Source organism: Theropithecus gelada, chromosome 10 (assembly GCF_003255815.1).
Source record: "Theropithecus gelada isolate Dixy chromosome 10, Tgel_1.0, whole genome shotgun sequence".
Lineage (NCBI taxonomy): Eukaryota > Metazoa > Chordata > Mammalia > Primates > Cercopithecidae > Theropithecus > Theropithecus gelada.
The window spans coordinates 35,824,324-35,834,271 of NC_037678.1; positions in this window are offsets into that span (position 1 = coordinate 35,824,324).

A 9,948-nucleotide genomic window follows, 5' to 3' on the forward strand; every position below is an offset into this window, starting at 1 on the left:
TCAAAAAATATTTGCCTTAAAATGAGCTTCATTAGAATATGTGTTCTCCCACAAAGCCAAGGAAAGTACGTTAGACACAGGATCTGGAAGTCTACATGTGTGATGTAACTTCATTAAATACATTTCACAAATAAGGCAGAAATGTATCCGTGTGACCCAAAATATTCTCTAAATTTTCTCAAAGCAATGCGGCCACATCTATTATCTTTTACCATGACTAGTGTTCATTCCATGCATTTGAACATTATCTCGCCCATTTGCAGCCTCCTATCTCTGCGATTAATTATGGCTAACATTCTCAGCAGTCAAACATCTTGCAAGTGACAGCTTGAAAAGGCCTACCAGCATGATGTTCACTCTGCCACCTGACTAGCTTGTCTTCCATCTACACATTGCAGTATTTAGAAGAGCGCTTTAGTATTGTAAATTTGATCCAACATGTGTTCAACGAGACGAAATCTTCAATACTGCACTACCTGTGAATCGGGAGAATGTTAATTTGCTTCTGTAGTTTTAAGTGTATTCTCAGAGGTAGATGAAGCCATATTATATCATTGAATTCAAGAAGTAAAGTAAATAGAAGAAAAAAAGATGTTATTCTAGTTTGGTTATGTTTATATCTTAAGTTTTCTTTTCCAGATATATGAGAGCCTACTAAATACACTGAATAAAATGTGGTAGCCATGGGTTAAATATCATACTTTATGTTTTGCTAATTAATTCCAAGATAGAGTAGAAAAATATGCTCTCTTATATAAAAATGATATGGGGGAAAGAAGTAAAAAATTAACTTAGAGACATCATTAATTACTTTTCTAAATGAAACACTAAATAATTTCTATTTGTTTTGACAAATAGAGAATATATTTAGAATCAATGCTTTATTACTTGGAAAGTGGAGTAAAACTTTTAATTGTATTATTCAGATTGTATTATTACTATTCACTACAGGTCACATACATTTGTCTTTTCTTCGTATTAGACATTAATTAATGGCAAACGTCCCTTCGAGGACTATTTAATATGAGTAGTAAAGTATCTGGAATTTCTGAAATAATAAAAGTGACCTAAATCACCATGTTTGGTATATTCACAACATTCAAATGGCAGGAGGGGAGTGGTGGAGGTAGGGAGGGGAATGCTCATGTTCTCATTATTCCCAAACGGATTCTTACAAGTCTTCTCACTGGGCACATGGATGCATCTCAGCAACACACAATGTCTTACTTAGGCAGCCACAACTTCTGCAGCTTTTAACAAGGTACATTTCAACATTATTATTCCTTGCCACCTCAATATCAGATATTTTCTCATGTCATCTTTTACTTCTGAAGAGCTGAATTATTGATTCACAAACTGAATCCATAGTACATATCTGTGGATGTTTTTAAATTATGTGAAAATTTTGTATATGCTTTCTTCTGGGGAAAGTATCAGAACCTGGCGATTGTAACAAAAACAATCACTCATGTTAATATTTAAGTCTTAATTAGTTCAGAAAAATTTGCACACACCTTAAGGTCAGATATTATTTTGTACCCTACATATAAAAATTTTTTTTTTTTTTTTTGAGATGGAGTCTCACTCTGTTGCCCAGGTTGGAGTGCAATGGAGCGATCTCTTCTCACTGCAAACTCCGCCTCCCATAAAATTAATGATCACTGATCAAAGATCACCGTAATAAATATAATAATAATGAAATATTTAAAAAATTGTGAGGATTACCAAAATGTGAAACCCAGACACAAAGTGAGCACAGGTTGTTTATTAAATGGTACCAATAGACTTGTTTCACCTGAGTTGTCACAAACATTTCATTTCTAAATAAAAAAAAAAAGGCCATATCTGTGAATAAAGAGAAGTGCAATAAAACATGTTTGTGTTAATTTGGTTAACTTTATTCCAACTTAATGTAAACTAGTTTATTTATTTATTTATTTATTTATTTATTTATTGAGATGGAGTCTGGATCTTGCCCAGGCTGGAGTGCAGTGCCGCATCTCGGCTCATTGCAAGCTCTGCCTCTCGTGTTCACACCACTCTCCTGCCTCAGCCTCCCGAGTTGCTGGGACCACAGGCGCCCACCACCACGCCCTGCTAATTGTTTGTATTTTTTAGTAGAGACAGGGTTTCACCATGTTAGCCAGGATGGTCTTGATGTGACCTCGTGATCCTCCCACCTCGGCCTCCCAAAGTGCTGGGATTACAGGCATGAGCCACCGCTCCTGGCCGTAAACTAGTTTTAAAACAGTTTATAAAACTCTAAAATGAACCTGGCAACTTTAGAGCAATAATAAAATGATTTAAATTAGAGAAGTATTTTTTAAAAAGGATAAATAACAAATGTCTCATTGGAATTATTCAAGTTGTTTCAAGCTCAGCTCTGAGGTTCTTAGAAACTAAAGTAAAAAGTATGACCAGTTTCTGAAGTCAAGACAAAATCATACAATCTTTAACTCAGAAAATTATCTTCTGTGTTGTGTCCTAAGCATGAAACAAATGTAAGGACTTGCCCTGACACTCTGTAAGTCGTTCCACTCCCATACGCACTGCAGAAATGTTTCCTGGCAAGAATAGCAAGTCAGAAGCCTTTTCAGCACAATAAGGAGGGACATGCTACATATAAAAAAATAGATGAGGAGGGAAAAAAGCACCTTAGAGAAGTGAGAAGTCTCAAAAGAGACATGTATAAGGAGAGCAGTTGCAATTATAAAGAGCAAAATATGGAATGATGAAAAAAGATACTTCAAAAAAAGTTTTCCTCAGTACCCTGCAATGCTCTTGCCACCTTCTGAAGAAAGCTGGCTCCTTCTGGAAACAGGGTATTTGGACCCAGGCTTTGGAATGGAGTGACCATCTGCATCGAACTACCTTAAACTCAACTTTGTGAGCATAGGGTAAGAATAATTGGGTTAAATAAAAGTCACTTTTAATCTAAAATGTCATTCATTAGTTTGACCAACTTTCTTTACCACTGGCCACTTGATTATATACACAGTATATAATGCATACAATGTATGAAGTATGTGTGTATGTGTTAATTGACTATTTATGTTATCAGTAAGGTTTCCAGTCAGCAGTAGGCTATTAGTAGTTAATTTTGGGGGAATGAAAAGTTATGCATGTATTCTGAACTGTGTGGAGGGTCAACGCCCCTAATATCCGCATTATTCAAGGGTCAACTCTATATATTTTACTCAGCATAAAAGCCTTTATGAGGAAATGAAGACCCAAAGAGGCGGTTAAGAGTCCAACTCGTTATTTATTGAATTAAACATGAGTGGCTGTGAAATGTGGTGAGTCAAAGGGGCTTGGGTTACAGTAATTTATTGGTTAGAGAAGTGACTAGGAAGAAAAAGGTTAGTTTAACAAGATTTATTTGTGCAGATTTTCCTCAGCTTTACCTTCCAACCATTAATGGCAAGAACGCTACTACTTTTGGTATAGAGAATATGTATTACACATGGTAATTTCATCTCGTTTTTAAAAAAAAACAGAGTTAAAGTAAGAGTGATCTTGAACCTGCCTTGGGTTTTTTTGTTTGTTTGTTTGTGTTTTTGGTTTTGTTTTTTTGGGGGGAGGCTTTGTTTCTATTGAAAATAGTCAATATGCCAGAGTAGTATATTTTGTGGTGGAATCTTTTCAACTCCTTCACTGACTTAGCAAGATTCTTGTTCAAACTGGGTTCTACAAGGACAGAGAAATGTCTGAGGTCAGGACTAGTCAAGAAGGACTCAAATATCTGACTAAAGGTTTACTCAAAGGAAAGAGTCTTTGCTACAGGTAGGTCAAGAGAAATTGTATTAGTAAAAATCCTCCCTATTTCTTTATTTCTTCCTAGATTAATCGTTTATGTAGCAAGGATATGTTAGGAATTCATCATTTTTCAACCACAAAAAGTATGTTACACTCAGGGCCATCATTAAGACACAAATTTAGATTTATAGTTTACAAGGACTGTGCAGTCTGTCTGTGTATATATTTTTTCTGTCTTTATATTAACAATATTAGATTTGGCTGAAAGTTTCATATTGTAGTTTTATAAACATTAAAGAATTTAAGCATTTTAAATGACAAGTATTGCAAATATATCCAAAGTGATGCAACTATTTAGATACTTCCTTCCTTACCCTCCAAATACATAGAAAGTATGATATATAATGTGATGTATTATAGTTTCTAAACTTGCTCCTATATGTGAAGAAGAGGGAAATACAGTATCTTTATATGAAGAAAGTCCATACTTTTTATCATGTAGTAAATATCTGCTTTCCAAAAATATACCCTATGTCACCAGTAACCAGTTTTTGTTTTTATTAATAGATTATATGTTCTAAGATTTCAGGACAGTAGTAGTCTCCACTTATCCATGGTGAATATGTTCCAAGACCCTCTGTGGATTTCTGAAACCATGGATAGTACTGAAAGCTATATATGCCTGTACTATGATTTTTCTTATACATAGCTATGATAAAGTTTATAGATTAGGCACAGAAAGAGATTAACAACATTATTTAATATAAAATTTACCAATTATAACAATATACTCCAATAAAAGTTATGTGAATATGGTCCCTCTCTCTTAACATTTCTTTTTTTTTTTTTTTTCTTTCTTTTTTGAAATGGAATCTTGCTCTGTCACCCAGGCTGGATTGCACTGGTGTGATCTTGGCTCACTGCAACCTTCACCTCCTGGGTTCAGGTGAATCTCCTGCCTCAGTCTCTTGAGTACCTGGGACTATAGGCGGGTGCCAACACGCATGGCTAATTTTTTGTACTTTTAGTAGAGATGCGGTTTCACCATGTTAGCCAGGATGGTCTCGATCTCCTGACCTCATGATCTGCCCGCCTTGGCCTCCCAAAGTGCTGGGAGTAAGTGGGTGTGAGCCACCATGCCCGGCCTCTCTTAACATTTTCTATTGTACTATAGATCTTAGCAACCTCAGTGTATATATGTTTTTCTTTCCCTATTGAGAATTTTGACCTTTTCACTTTAAGGAAGCACTTTACAACTTCTCTTTGACATATCCAAATTGCTGCACATCACTGCCCTTGCACTTATGAAATACAATAAGGGTGACTTGAACACAAGCACTGTGATACCAACAGTTGATCTGATAACCCAGCTAGCTCCTTAGTGATTCACCCACAAGAAGCGTAGACAGCATGAATTTGTGGGACAAAGGGATGATTTACATTCAGTTCCACCTGAGATGGGGTAAAAATCTCATCGTGCTATTCAGCACTATGTGCAATTCACAACTTAGAAATTGTTTATTCTTGGAATTTTCCGTTGAATAATTTCAAACTGCAGTTGACCACTGGTAATTGAAAACTGTGGAAAGTGAAACTGGGATAAGGAGGGCTACTGTACTATTGTTTTTCTGTACATTTTCAACTTATTTTATTTCAGAAGTAATTCTATTATAAATTTATTCCAATTTTGGTTTTGCTTTGGTAGAACACCTTAGGAAAACTGAGAATGGTGGTCAAAAGTATAATGGTTTTAGTTGGTTACTGGGACAGCCAAAAACAATCAACCACTTACTCCTAAAGATCCTTCTACTATATAAAGGTCCCCACAGTTCAAATCACGGATATTCAGTTTACAAAACTTTGGTTGACATTATGATTAAGAGTATAAAAAGTATAAAATACTATGTCAACATTTGAACACTCATGTTCTAACAGGCTATGAAAAGGAAATGGAACATTCATACAGACAGATAAATCTTAATTTTAGTCATTGAAAAATTATAGCTAATCAATTATCAATCATATTGGAGACAGCTATGAAAAGATATACTTAAAACACCTGGTTTTTCTTTTCCATTGGTATAGAAGGCTCCATTTTTAAAATATTGAAATACATCATTAATTTATATGGATTATGAATTATATGTATTTGCATTCCAAAAGTAATTTTAAAATTAGGTAACTTTCAATTTTTTAAAACAATTTCTAATTAAAAATAGACATTAATTTCAGTTTCTCCAGCTTCTCTTTGGCATAAATCAGTTTTATACACTGTCATTTGACTCTTTTCTATGTACTAATTTATTAAGTTATTTAATGTTTATTATATTTTAATCTTATTACATTAGTGCATTTTTTATAAAGAATATTAGACAAAGTAACTTGTATATTTGCTTATAAAGCCAATATAAACTAAAATACTTTTCAGAAAATATGATAAACTTTACACACTAAGTTTGAGATTTCAGTTGTAGCCTGAAATTAGGTTTCATAAAAACTTTAAAAGTATTTTTTAGGGCCAGGCACGGTGACTCATGCTTGTAATTGTAGCACTTATGGTGGCAAAGTTGGGAGGATCCCTTGAGCCCAGTAGTTGAAGACCAGCTTGGGCAACATAAGAAGACCCTGTTTTTAGAAAAATTAAAATAAAATAACAAAAAATTAGCCAGATGTGGTGGCACACGCCTGTAGTCCCAGCTACTCAGGAGGCTGAAGTAGGAGGATTGCTTGAGCCCAGAAGGTCTAGGCTGCAGTCAACCATAACATCACTGCACTCCAGTCTAGGCAATAGAGCAAGACTTTGTCTCAGAAAAAAAAAGTATGTTTTCCTTTACTGATCTATGTAACATAATTGTTATTAAAATGTAAAACAATGTGTGTTATATTAAAATGACATCTTATTTACAACATATTGTTCATGTGTTATAATGACAGAAAACTCTAAAAATGCCCTGCCAAAAAATAAAAGAAGTATAGAAATACTTTATTTTGTTGACCAGAAAAACTTCAAATAATATTTTATTTCTAAGCAAGAATGTCAGCATTAAAAAGGATACTTGCTTTAGACTTTAACATTAAAAAAAAAAAAAAGAAACAGTAAAACTTTATTGGATAAAGTTAGTTTCTGAAGTGAGATTGTCTGAGTTCAAGTCTTATCTGTGCCAATTATTATTGTGTGAACTTAAATAAATTATTATGCTATTTGTGCCTCAATTACTCATTGAAAAAATTAGTATAGCAAATGTTCTTACATAGAGGTTTTGTGAAATAAGATGATGATTTGTACAGCTCAAGACATACATGAAACACCTATAAATGTTTCTTAACATGATATTTACATCTTAAGTCATTCAAATAGCTAGAAAATGTATCTACCCAATAGGTATTTTTTTTAAATGACCAACTTAATATTAATAATATATTGATATTAAGAAAGAACATAGAAAAAATATGAGTGTGAAACCCTGTTTGAACTATAATAAGAACTGGTAGTGTTAAGTGATACTTTATAATATCTATGTAGCTATATTCCTAATTTTCTAACCATCATCAGGGTATGTATCTATATTCTGTCTCCTAGATTGCAAAAATTTTAAATAGAAGAAAATAAATGGCAGAGAAAAATACATTTTTAATCGATTGATAGGGAGGATGAAGAGTAATCAATAAGTTGTAACTTGCTTAGCTTAGTATTGTTCAGTTTCTGTTTTTGTTTCAAGAAAGATCCTTCAAGATGAAGAACACATTTTGGACACACAATGCTATTCTATAATAAGAAAATTAAAGGAATTGTAGATACATGCTAAAAAACATATCTTTTATGTATCTTTCAAAATTTTTTGTTGCCATGCCTAGAAGATTTAGATTCCAGGATTTATCTTTTCTTGAGCATTTATTCAGTAATAGCTGTAGGAAACATGCAATGGTTTGTTTTGTTATAAACACTTTTTTTAGAAATTCATGAAAATCAGTTTAATATGAATAACTGAGACAATAAAACCCATATACCATAATTTATATTACGCTAAATCTTAAAAATCTTTCTTCTCTTTTATTGTACTTCCTATATGTGCTTCAAATGAAAAATGAAACTTTATATGTAAATCAGAAATGGCTTTGATTATAAGTAATGGAAAATCCCAACAGATGGCCAAAAAGCAAATTTAAAGGAAATTCATTTGTGTCACATAATAAAATGACTAGAGCAAAGCCATTTTCTCTGAAACATTCTTAGCCTTTTTCTCATTGTAACAAGATGTCTGTCATCACTTCAGTCTTTAAAGTCTAGGCAATATCAGGAAAGAAGCTTTGCCAACCACTTTTATCAAGGAAAACATAATGTTCTCAAACGTTTCCAAGAGACCTTTGCTTACTTCTCACATGATGAGTTCTAATTTACAGGAATCCTGAGATATTGAGAATTGGCATTTTCAAATTGATATGTACATACAAAAAGAAGAAGGAGGATAAATTAATAATTCATCAAACATCATCTAAACAAGGATATTTTGTACGTTTTTAAAATTCATAGATTTAGCTAGTAGCAGATTAAGAAAAAAAAAGCATGTATCTTGGAACTTCAATATAACTGTTTTATTAGTCTGCTAATATAATAATATGCCTCAAGTTACCACTACTGGAATCAAGAGAAAATGGTGTATTGAAAAATAACATCTTACAAATTAAAAAAAAATGCAGAAAAAATTTAACATGGTTGCTTAACTTTATTTTCTTGACATTAATATAGATGATTTGTTAAGCATTAAAATTATACTACCCTGAATTGTAGTAGATAAAAGAACCTGAAATAAACTAGTGAAAGTCAGTGATTTTGCCCAATACGCGATGCTTTTATTTTCTTGTAGCATTACTTTTTAGTTTATTATCATTTCAAAACGTCCTTAAGCTTTTTCATAACTGTTTTGTTAGCACAGAATGATATTGATTGCTCTATAGTTCCAAAGATTGTAGCTTTCTATGACTATATCTAAAGTGACAGAAAATATTGATCCAAAATATAGAATATATATGTAAAATCAACAAGAAGAATGCATTCAATTGAGTATTCAAATATTTGATATTACTATATTTTAAAATGTGCTATTCTTCAATAATGCAGATATGTTCACATGTACATAAATCTCATAAATGACTCTTGATTCATGATCTTTCATAGGTAAATGTTGATGAAAGTGATTACCTCTTTTCTACTCCTGATGTTACCTTACTTTTTGGCAAAATCTCCACTGCCTGAGAATCCTGGCTTCTACTTTGTCCTCACTCATGGTGTAATAGTTGATATATAAACATTTACCTAATTGGCGAATTTTGAATAAGATACTGACCATGAGTAGTTCAATCTTGCCTTGGATGTTGTTTTCATTTTCTTTCCTCCCACTACAGGACCTTATTTCCAAGAAGACATGCACTATGCTTTGTTTCTTCATGCCTTAAGTTAGATACATTTATACCACAGTATAACTATAATGCCATTGTCAATTTCATCACAGTTCTTTGATCTTCAATAACTAAATCCTGTGATAATTTTAACTCTTTATAAAGCAAAGCTAGAGGCATTACAATAAATGATTTTAAAATATGTTACAAAACTATAGTAATCAAAATAGCATGATACTGGCATAAAAACCGACATATCAGTCAATGGAACAGGATAGACAACCCAGAAATAAATCCATGCATTTAAGGTCAACTAATTTTCCTCAAACAAAGGCAAGAGCACACAATAGGAAAAACATAGTCTCTTCAATAAATGGTGTTGGAAAAACTGAATGTCTACATGCAGAGGATTAAAAGTGTACCCTTATCTTACTCTATACACAAAAATTAAGTCAAACAGGAATAAAAACTTAAATGTAGAACCTGAAACAGTAAAACTGCTAGACGAAAACATAGGGAAAAAAGCTTTACGACACTAGACCAAGTAATGACTTTTTTCTTTCACTATGTCCCCAAAAGCACAGGCAACCAAATAAAAAAAAAATAGATAAAGGAGATTGCATCAAACTGAGAAGCTTCTGTACATCAAAAAGATCAATTGACATAATAGACAATCCACAGATTCCCCTTCTAGAAAAACATTTGCAAAATATGCATCTGAGAAGGAGGTAATACCCAAAATATAAAAGGAACTCAACTCAATAGCCAAAAAAAAAAAAAAAAAAAAAAAAAAAA